Source organism: Phodopus roborovskii, unplaced genomic scaffold, assembly GCF_943737965.1.
Source record: "Phodopus roborovskii unplaced genomic scaffold, PHOROB, whole genome shotgun sequence".
NCBI lineage: Eukaryota > Metazoa > Chordata > Mammalia > Rodentia > Cricetidae > Phodopus > Phodopus roborovskii.
The window spans coordinates 14,796,228-14,808,269 of record NW_026125052.1 but is presented as its reverse complement, the minus strand read 5'-3'; positions in this window follow the sequence as shown (position 1 = coordinate 14,808,269).

The window sequence follows — 12,042 nt, the reverse complement described above, 5'->3', positions numbered from 1 at the left end:
TCTCTCTTGTCTCCTAAGTTCTGCCTCCTGATTCTCTCCCACACCCCCCTCATTACCCATCAGCCTCGCGTACATAGTACATGCTGTGGTGGCCTTGGTCTTCTCTGTTTCTCCCCAGGGGATCTTGCACAATCCATGCTGTCTCTTTGCCAGTAACTTCCAAGGGCAGCCACACACACTCTCTTGAATCCCACATACTGCCATGAGATTGCCTCATTGCCAATCTTACTATCCCAAATTCCCTGTCTTTCCTACAAGGTCTGCCTATCTTTGGCATTCATATCAATAAATGGTAGTCCTCCAGCCCAAACCTAGAAACTTCTTGCCATCTTAGACTGGCCCACCAGCCACAGGGAAACACCACCATTCAGTCCGCCTTCCCTTCCACCACCATTCAGTCCGCCTTCCCTTCCACCACCATTCAGTCCGCCTTCCCTTCCTTCCAACGCCACTGCTACCCCCTTGGTGTCTCCTTGTCTTTTCCCCAACTCAGACCCTTGAAAATCCTATTTTGCCTTCCTACCTCCAGTTCCCCTAAAATCCCTCTAGTCCAAGCTTAAGCTTCTAAATGTTAAGGCTGTGCTCATCTGCTACCTGAGGACTCCCATTTGTCCACTCCATGACTCAGGAACGAACTCCAAACTCCTTAAAATGCCATGAAAGGAACTTCCCAATATGGCCCCAACCTATTTTCAGGCTTATCTCTTCGCACCCACGCTCATCAACTTTATGTCCATCCCAAGTTTTCAGTCCTTCATCCTGTGTATTTCCAACTCCTCCACGCACGGAGGCCTCTTTGTCTAGTGTGTTGTTTTATGTAATGACTTCCCACTCGTTACTGAAGGTGCAGCTCTGTGACTTCTCCTTATGTCCTCCAGAAATTAGCTTCTCTTTGCCTGTAATTCACATATTCTGTATTAATCTGTATTAGGAAACTCTCCTCCGGCTGGCATTTATGTCTCATTCCCAGCACTCTGGAAGAGCTAGCTTTCTTAAGAGTCAGCTCTCTTTCTCTCTCTCTCTCTTTCTCTCTCTCTCTCTCTCTCTCTCCTTTGTAATTACAGAGCCAAGTAAAGGGTCTAACAGAATAGAAAATAACTATTATGCAAAAATAAGTAAAAATCAGAGCCAACTCCTGTCCTTGTCCTTCGGGACAAGGGGCTAGACACAACAAAGGGATTTCCTAACCTTTCTTGTTACAGCAAACCTTATTGTCAATTTGTTTTAATAATTGAAACAATACAGAAAAATCTCTTCTCTCAAGTCTTCGCCCCCCACGGTGCCCCAAATTCCACTCAGATCAAAGGTAAAAAATTTGTTTTTAATCTAAATAGCTTCGGTGATAATCTAAACAGTGACTACCTCTGCATTCATTCCTTCCCTCCTCTCCCATCAGTAAATCACACCTTAGCCTGAATTAGACTAGCCAGATGATAATCCACCTAATACCCACTCTCATGCCCTTCTCCACAGGGAAGCAGAGGCCTAAGGGGGAAGACACACTAAGCTGAGATGTGGCTTTGGGGTGCCGACTTCAGAACACAGGATTATTGCTGCCGGTGTGGAGGGGTGCTACATAGAAAGAAGAAGTCAGCAAAGCAAATACCTAAAATCAATGATAGAAACTCAGGTGGATGCTGGCTTCTTTCCTTCGCAGAGCAGGGAACACCCTCTCTCACACTCCTGCAGCCCCGCCTCTACACTGGGGCTTGGCTCTGCAGGGCAAGAGCTCATTGTCCTCTGTTACTTAACTCCTTCTAACTCATGTAACCTCACACTGGTTTCCACCCTCTGCCCCCATTATCTTTCCTTTCATCTGGTAAGGAGGTGCAGAAAAGAGGGTGAGCTGGTTTCTGCAGTCCCAAGACAGCAGCCACAGAGGTGATTCCATCTCAACCCACCCTCCTGTCACCTGAGCCTCATCTTTCCTCCCACCTTAAGGACACCAGAGAGCTGGCTTTCCAGGGGAAGGATGGAGTCTGGGCTCGCAAAGAACACGGCCAGTGCGCTGCTTCTGCTTTGTGAGCCCTGCACCAGCACACCTTCCAGAAAACCAAGCCAAGCTGTGAAGACGTGCTACCCTAGTCTGCAACCAGACTGCCATGTTCTCAGTCCTGTCCACTCTAGTACCATGGCAATAGGAAAATTATTGTTGTTTCTGTTAATTCGCTGTGAGGTTTGGAGCTGGGTATTAATGTATCCCTCCTTCTCCCATATCCTCTAAGTCAACCGTTAATATGATTCCTCCCTTCCTTCCTCCTGGAAATGTCAGAACTCCCATCCCCCTACCATTCCCTGCCAATGGGAAGCAGAGATGGCCTGACAAAAGCAGTCCTATGAGCTACTCACCAACCACGCAGTATGAAACCTCCTACTACCTCTAAGACCTATAAGAGGAGACTCCCTTACTCCACCTGGAACCCTCCTGTGCCATCTGTCTATCTATGGCATTAACAGTCCTTCTAATAAACCTCTTATCTAGAAGGTTAATCCATCCCAGTGTTCCCTTGGAACCCCTAAACCTTTCAGATTTTCTTTTCCTGTGTTACAGGGAACTCACCAGAGATGACCACTCAGACACAGTGTACAGCCAATTGAAAGTCTTTATTCCAGCTTGCTGGGACTACAGCCAAGTGTTTGGAGACCTAGATGTGACCCCCCCCAAGTGTCCAGAATGGGGTGGGGGGATTAAAGACAGAGATCTCATTGAGGCATCTCACACAGCAGATGCAGAGATTACTATAAATGGGTTGATTTAAGTTGTAAGAGCTAGTTAGTAACAAGCCTGAGCTATTGGCCAAGCATTTATAATAAATAATGTTAAGTCTCCGTGTCAGTTATTTGGAAACTGGTGATTGGGAACAAAAACCTCTGTCTACACATTTGTTTAGTTCTCAGGGATCAAGATTAGTGGTTTGGTCGACAGGCTTTTCTGATACATGCAAGTTTCTCTTCTACAGAAATCTACACACAGCACTAGACAACTGTCCTGAGTATCTCTTCCAATGATCAGTGTCTCTCTTGCAGCCCTGACATAAGCTGGGCCTTGGCTGTCTTTCCCTGCATTTCTTCCCTCATCCTTGCAGGGATTAACTGTGCATGCAGCTGCTACCCTCTGTGTCTTGCTGACATACGGCAAAATCATGGGTCCTTAGGACCACAGCAGACTGCACAGAAATGGTTACAGGAAGGGGCTGCCTCAGACTGAGGTGGAATGAGCCTCCATGTGCAGGTGATTTGGATTCTTGGGATACAGTGGGAGACAGGAAAAGGAAAAGAGGCGAAGAAATCTGAAGAGGAGACAAATTCCTGAACTCCAGGAGGAACGAATGCCTATCTCTGAGGACTGGCCCATGGAGCCTGAAGCTATCTGTGCGGGGCAGAAGGGGCAAATGTGTCTTCTTTTCTACCTACCCCACCATTCACATTCTGTTGTTGTTTCTTAATTTTTATTTGCATGTGAGTATGTGTGTGGTATATGTGCCCGTGTGTGTATGTATACATGTGTGTGCAAATATGTACAAGTATGTGAGGGTAGCTTTCTCAATCGACTTTTTTTTTTTTTTGGACAAGGTTACACTGAACCTGGAGATCTTCAACCCAAGGCACTCTCTGGTCACCACCCTCTCACATCTTGGATTACAGCAATGAGCCACCAGATCCTGCTTTTTATACCATGCTGAGGACCCACACTTGGATCTTCCTGCTTGCATGGCAAGCTCTTTTCAGACTAAGGCACCCCCTCCCAGTCCACCCAGATGCATTCTTGAAAATGGGAATCACACTTTTGCTCAAAGCTGGCCTTTTAGGTGGGCAGAGTGTGATTTCATCCCAACATCTCCCCCCACCCTCCTTCTTAACAACATCTGAAACTCCTGTCTCAAGGAACAGTCTTTTGTCTCACGATGGAAAGGAACGAGCTTGAAATACAGAAGCTAGTGTTCTGGACTGCATATGGTGAATAGGTAGTGTTTTATCAGTGAGCAGCACCACGTCCCTTGAGCAAATGAGATGTTAAAGCGCAAGAGAGCCCACAGCACCTGATGAGGTGCAGACAGGTTCGATGGGAAGAGGAGGAAGGAAGGCCAGGGTGATGATATGGAAGACCAAGCACAACTCTGCTGTTTGTTCAAAGGCAACTCGGCCCAGTTTGAAGTACACCCAGACCCAGTGTGTGTTCAGATGTGGGCCTAGGAAGACCATCAGTGGAGAAGCATGCATGACAAGTGCACATGACCAGGACCCAGAACAGCCCCATAAACTGCACTTCAAATACTGGCTGAGCAAAGAGGAGTGTTCTTCAAAACTGCTTGCCTTTAAAACTCCATTAGTTCAGTTGAACATAGCAAATGTTATCCTCTAGTGAAACAGCCTGTGACGATGAAAAGATTCTGTCTTCGACACAGCGATTTACTTTTCTGGGAGAGACTTTGAAAGCACAAAGGAAAGTTTAATTCAGGGTCTGGCGATGAAAGGTCAGGTTTAAGACTATTTGGTCTAGTGACGGACTTGGTGTCCACCAACTCATCATTGTATCGTTGCCCTAGCTTCAGTTTCCTCCTCTACCAGCAGAGACTAACAGTTTCTGACTTCTGGGTTGTGCAGAGGGTTGCAAGAGAAAATGCACTCAAAGATCTGACATTGTCTAGCAGAGTAAGCATTGGTGATGAAAGTTGTTGCTTGTCTGAAACCCTTCCATCCCCACCGGTGCTGGAGGTCCAGCCTGGAGCCTAGAGCGGAACTGGTCTTATGCATGATGGTCTCTGTGTGGTAGGCTATGACAACAACAAACACTGCAGGTCTTCATTTGTAATAAAGTCCAACATTTATGGAACATATTTATCTAAACCAGAAAACGCCTCTATTTGCAGTGACCAGCAGTGAATGCAAAGATGCAAAGACTCGTGGCTATTTAAGGTTCGAAGAGCAAGCGATGGTCAAATGCTCAGGCCTAAATATGACATTTATACCAGCAGCCCCCAAGGTTCAGGGCACACCATGGGAAAAGAGTAGGGAAGAAAAAACGTCAAATCCAAACGACAGGAAAAAAGGCTGTGAAACATCATCCCCTGGACACACACAGTCATCTCAACATGAGCACAGAGCAACTGCTGGTACATGAACTGGGCCTGCCCAAAACTGGCCCTGTCAACAGTCAGTCATGAGTAGGGGAGGGGCCTGTGGGGCTCTGCCCCTTACTCTGGACCTACTGGCTGCCAAAAGTCACCTTTAGTTGGGAGACCCCATCAGGTCCCAATGAATAGTTCCAAACCCAAATCAGTGAGCCACAAAACAAAAGGAAAGGACATGAACATGGGAAAGGAATAGGGGAGTGGTGACCGGGACAGAAAGGAGATAACAGAGGGTTGGGGACAAGAGTAATCAGAATGTACCATCTACATGTATGAAATTGTCAAAGAATAAACTTAATTACCGTTTAAAAAAAAATAAAAAAAAAAAAAACTAGACAATTCTACTGAGCCCCACCTTTTAACCAAAATAAATGTATAGAAGCTGAGGAATTCCAAGGCATTATTGGGTGCACTCCATGGTCTGGTTTGCTAGTACATTAAGTTAGGTTTGCACCAAGTATGCACTTTATTCCCCAAGACTTAAGAGTTAAAATCTGAAGAAAAGGGATTAAGCTCTGTAATGGAAGCTAGCAGCTTCTGGAAAAACCAGCAGTCTAAAAGGATTAACTCTGCAATTATTCACGGTGGCTAATTGCATCAATCTAATGATTACATTGGGGCTGAGCACAGTCCTGACAAAGACTTGGGAACCTCCAGAAACCCAAACAGAAGAGGCCCCCAGGAAGTTCATGCACAGCAGAAGAGTACAAAGAAGACTTGCAAATCTGACCTCCCTGGGACAGCGCTCACCCACTCCTTCTTTTTCTCTTCAAATCACTCTGCTTTTCCCACCACAGTGCCATTTTTTTCTAGTAGTAATAGTAAAGAAAATCTGTCCACTTTGAAAATAAATAATTAAATTAATAAATAAATAAAATCCCTATGTACTCATTGATTTTCTAAGACACAATGCTGGAAAGTACAGTTTTAAGTCATTTCCAGGGAGTTTGAGAAGTAAATAATACTAATGAGATTCCATCAAAGTCCTTTCCGGAAGCCTTTTGAGCAAACTCCATAAAGTTGCCTTTAGGATTTGATGAGACAAAGACGAAGATAAAGTGCTTAGCACAGGACCTGGGACTCGGGACTCTCAAGCATTATAGACCTGGTCTGGGACTGACTTCCCAAATAGAATCTGCGTACTTGTTAAGTGGGTTTAATCCAAGAAATTAAATTATCTTGGGATGTGATTGGTCTCCAGGCCTGTAGAGCCAGAATGGTCACGGCCAATTTCCGTCATACCTCTGCATTACATTTAAATAGTTATTTAAGTCTAGTCTCCTGCATTCTTTCCGGCTTGGGAAAACACGTGACTCAGAAAAAGAGCGGCATTTGTTACAAAACTAGTCATTTGTTTTTTTTAAGTCAGGCATCGATGAGTTTTCTGAATAATAACATTAAGAGATTAATTTTACTCTATATGATTTCCCTTCAATTTATGCTTCATGTACTTAAGTAAAATAGCTAGGGAAGCAAATTATTACTATGTAGTTTAACTTCTATGTCCCATGTGTAAGCCTAATTCTTCACTATTCTATTTAGATTTGCATAAATTTCCTAAGTAAGAGAGATGGAGACAGGTTATGTTCAGTTTGAGAGAGAGAGAGGTTAGGTTCAGTTTACATTCAGCCATTCTTTAAATTGAATCAACATGGATGAACAACAACAAATATCCGAAAAGAATTTTATAGATGTATGAGAGTGGAAACCAGCTGCTAAATTTTGACATGTTCCTCTTCCGTCTTTCAAGATTGGAGTTTGTGCATGTCGACTTATTTGACTCTTCCAGCTTTCCTATTTTCTTATGAAAACCAAAATGGATATTACATTCCTACGTTCTGTTCTTTGCCACTGTTTCCCCTCCAAAGGCAGCTTATTCATAGTAGGCAAACTATCTTTCACAGAATAGTGTTAGCTTGACCAAAAGAAAAACCCTGTGGTAGAGAGGAGAATGTAAAGGCTAAATCGTGTCATATTTATAATCTACTTTATTACATACTCACAGGGGTGCTTAAAGAAAAGGCAACCGGTAAAGGCCCTAAATTCAGAGCTCACAACACAACTACTTATCTCAGTAGTTGACTAGTGCCAAGATAATATCAGCAGGTCAAACTTAGTTTGAGGAGGGGAAATGTAGCTTTCAGGTGTACCTATTCTCAGGTACACACCAAAGGTATTCTGTGACTGATAATGTAGAATCTTGAGTTTCTTACTCATCCAAAACATTTTCACACCCACAAGCGCCATAGCAAAATCACCAAGCAAAATCAACTTTTTACTAGCCCTTCAGTTTTCAGCTTGCAAGAGTGTCAACATGTCCAGGACAAATGTTCGGAGAACAAAAGCAAAGAAGAGAGAGTGGGGGAAGGCACCCAAAACTCCTAGGAGAACAATAAGTTTCTATGAGGTGTGCCAAGACTCTAAGGAAGTCCAACGGCCAGTCTCCTTGGGGAAAAGAATGAGGAGGCTACACACCATGTCACAAGACTCAGTGCAGCATAGGAACTAAGAGAGGGACAGCCATGAGCTGGCCTAACAGTGAAAAAACTCCCATGAATGAGACGGCATCTCGGCCACAGGCTGTAGTCGAGGTCCCATGATTGGGATGGTGCAGACAAGCCATCCACAGGGAAGAATGAATGTTATTCCAAACCGGGCGCAACAGACAAGGGCCTCAAGTCAGAACCACACGGGGTGTCTCTGCTGAAAGTGAAGGAAGACCTGCTTGTAATTAAGTAATATTTTAGGAAATGCTAAACATTGTCATTGACTTTTATGTCTCTCGTTTTTTTTTTTTTTTTTTTTTTTAATTTTTATGGGATAGTAACTTGAAACGCAGAAAAGCTGAGTGTCTTGCCCAAGGCCACGTAATTACTTTCTGAGAATGCAGCTCTCCTTCCTCCCCGCCACCCTCACCGCAGGGGCCATGGGGTTGGCTGGACAGGAGAGAGCCAGGTTCTAGAAAAGACTTAATCCAGCACAGAAGTTTGAGCACGCTGATGAGGCGATGACAACGCTGCTTCCAAACCATTAATCATGCCACAGTGAACAGACTAGATCTCAATTGACACGACGAGGAGCCAAAAAAAAAAAAAAAAAAAAAAAAAAAAAAGAAAGAAAGAAAGAAAGAAAAAGAAAAAAGAAAAAAGAAGAAGAAGACGAAAGAAAGACCAGACTACAGAAGCTGGTGAACTCATCCTGGGGAAAATATCTGAAAGCCAAGTTTAGAGCACTGGCAGCAACATATGATAAAAATTAGTCAGTTGTTGGGTGGTAGGAAATGGATAAAATGAGTTTTAAAAACACAAATGGAGGCAAGTGTCACTCACAGAAAAATGGACGGCAAGTTCATCATAAAGCAGGCTAAAAGCTTTCCCCTTGGCTCTCCTCTCTGGCTGGCCATTTTCCACCCTCTAACCCTATCCTTTCATCGTGTGTGTGGGTGTGCATGTGAGTGTGCGTGCGTTCATGTATACGTGCATGTGTATGTACAGGCCTGTGAAGATAAAATGTCAAAGTCGGGCGTCTTCCCCACTGTCCACCTTATCTTTGAGACAGCGTTTCTCACTGAACCCAGAGTTTACCAATAAACTTGACTCGTTGGTCAGACAGCCTCAGGGATCCTCTTGTGTGTGTGTGTGTGTGTGTGTGTGTGTGTGTGTGTGTGTGTCTGTCTGTCTGTCTGTCTGTCTGTCTGTCTGTCTGTCTGTCTCTCCCCCTCCCAGCCCCTTCCCCAGCACTGGAGGGACCATCAGGGGAGGCTTTTTCACACAGATGCTGAGACTGAATCAGCAAATACAAGCACTTCAGCAACTAAGCTGTCTCCCATCCCCCATTCTTTCAGATGTTGCAGCCCTGAGTGGATTAAGCCTTAAGAAACAGAAATCAGTGATAAACACAGAAATACTTGCCAAGCCCTTTTTCTATGCCTGCCATCTGCTGTCTTAACACATGATATTTATTAACTCATTAGGCTCTGCAGGTAACTCCATGTAGTAAGCAAATTATTCCTACTTTAGAGCAATGAAACAAGGGCCCAAGCTAAACAGTTAATAGTGAACTGATTTATAATCCAAGAAGTCTGACTCGAGAGTCTACTCACCGAATCTACACTACCCTCCAAAGCTACCGGACAATTTCCATCGCAGTACAGACAAAGACATTGGGGCAGTGGTAATGTAAGATTATCTGCATTATTTTTTAACCTCTGCAGATTTAAGATTATTGAATTTTGCAAGTTTCCCAATGAACAGGCAGGGACCTTATTCATTCTTTGTCATAATTACTCAGTTATACAGCTCTCTCACAGACTTAGCGTTCTGTCCACATCCTCAAAGGTAGCCTAGATTGCTCTGATGCTCTCCTTGGTCCGTGGGTATGTTTGTTTGCCTCTCCAGGGACACCCTATACCCCTTGAGGAGCAGGAATTATATCTCAGTCATATTGCAGGTGCTCAGTTAAACCTGCTGAAGAGAGGAATAAATTAAGGAGTATGAATATGGACAACTTGTCCCAGCCAAACTGGTCCACTTCCAGTCTCCGCATGCTTGATATTTTCCAGTCCTCACTCCCAGAACAGTCCTCTCTCTGCTGTTGCACACACTGAAAGCCCCAACCCATCCTTCACAGGACTCAGCTCAGTTCCACTTGAACTGTGAAATTTGGTCCAGTGGCCTCAACAATCTTAGAGTATCAGTTCAATGCCGTGGAAACTAGCATCTCTGTCACCATACCTTTGATTCAAAGCCAGATTCTAGCACAACTAGCTGCGCTCCTCTGGGATAACTCCTATAAATGTCTAAGGCTTAGCATTTCTTAGCTATAAAGTTAGGCATATAGTACCTTCCTTAGAGAACTGGAGGAATACTGGAAGAAAATCATCTGAACATCAGGCATGCTAGGAAAATGAGGCTCCTCCCAGCCCCCACACTCCTGTACCATTCAGACAGCAATTAAGTGGCAGCACTTAGCTTTTCCCTTCAGTCAGACTTCAATGGCTGGGGAGATCTTTAAGGACAAGAATGAAGCTCATCCACATCCTTTTTAAGATCTCCGCATGCCTTATACAGAAACGCAGCAGACACTGAGAACAAAGGGATTATGAGTTGGGCTGTGACAATCACGTTTTAGTGCTGGCAGGGCTAAAATTATACATTTCCATGCAGCCATGGAATTATCCATGTGTGTAGAATTATCACACAGCACCTCTGTGATTTCACTCATGCCAAAGACTCAATTCAACCAGTAAGTGCAACCAAGGACAGAGGCTTGCTCCCATAGAAAGGTGGCTCTCTCCATACTACTTTTTAAATCAGTCCTAAACTTGGAGTTTTTATGTGTTCCACTGATGCAGAAAATTAAAAGCTAAAACTAAAGCAAACCTAGGAAAATCAAAAGCCCAAATCCGTGGTGGTTGTCAGTAAAATCGAGAGTCCTTTGCCTTTTCTGTACATTTCAACAGCCGGGCTTCACCTCTCTGAACCTGCCAGGGTCCTCTTTTCCCCTGATTTGTCACGGCCTCCATTTATTGTACGTTATCTTCACAGGAATCAGTTCCCATGCCTAGGGCTTTTTGTTCCTTTCGGCTGCTGCCCTACTTGCAGGTGCTGACAAGTTAGAGGAGCTGCAATCTGTTGCTAGTAACCTGCAGCCTAACAAGCACTCTTCATTGATGTGTTCACTTGGCCACATCCCCTTTCCCTGCAGAAACTATTTCTGTAGCTCTCGCTCTGTGGGATGCGTACCAAATTCACCACAGCAGAAGAGTAGAATAAGGCAAAGCCAAGACTCAACCGCACTTCAGCCAGCTATCATTAAGAAACCCTGCTACCTCTCTCAGCTTCATCTTCCTGACCCAAAATTGACTGCCAACGCTGTGTCAGTGGGTTACTCTAGAGATTTTTTTTAATTGTCTCAAAAAGCATAACATAATTCTAAACCATGTGTGAATCTATAGGTATAAATGTATGTGTCATATATTTTAACAAGAGCAATAGTGTAGCCTATGGGTACATACAAAACAAATTTTATGTCATGGAAAGTACCAATTAAATACTTTACTAGATACGGTCCCACTGAAATCCGTGCATCGTGTATTCAAGGAAATGTGTTTTGCTTGTTTATTGACAAGGAAAATCTAGCTTGGGGACAGATGTGCAAGTCTGGGTTCTAAGTCTCAAAGCAAGTACATTGTATAACATGGGTTTATATTGTTGCAAGAAAACTTTTACTTGCAGCCAAATAGACCCAAATTCTGCCTCTTTAATCAGTCATGGCTTAAAGCCATGGCTTAAAGCTCATTAATTTGTGGGCTTAGGATTTCAGCACAGTGGTCTTCATATGGACCTTAACCATGATTTCATATTTAAAATAGCAGCATCATTACATTTGAAGATTCCTTAGTCACTCTTTGTGTACAGTTTCCTAGGCAAAAATATGAATATACTCTCATTTACCAAATAAAAAACATTCTATATAAGAGATTATGTGTGTGCGTGTGTTTCCTAAATTGTGCTTCTTACACAAGTTGTGGCAACTTTCAGCACTAATAAAATAGTTCAGCATATTCTGTTTTTGTTGTTTACTTAGTTTATAATCCTTATTAGAGCATGATTATTACAGTACACACTTGCTAGTTATTGCAATTCTTAAAGCTGTTTAAAATGTCCATCTGAAAATTCTTATTTCAACTACATTTGTAATCAGATTTCTTTTTTCATACTTAGCAAATACTAAATACAACCTAAATTAGCATTAGAAAAATTGTTACTCAATGGTCTCCAAAAGGTAAAACGTACTCATCTGAACTCCACCCGTTTTCAGTTTCAACACAGCAAGTCTCCTGTTGTACCCAGGGCAAATTCAAAAGCATTGAAAAGGTATTGGTTATTACTGCATATAATTTATGCAA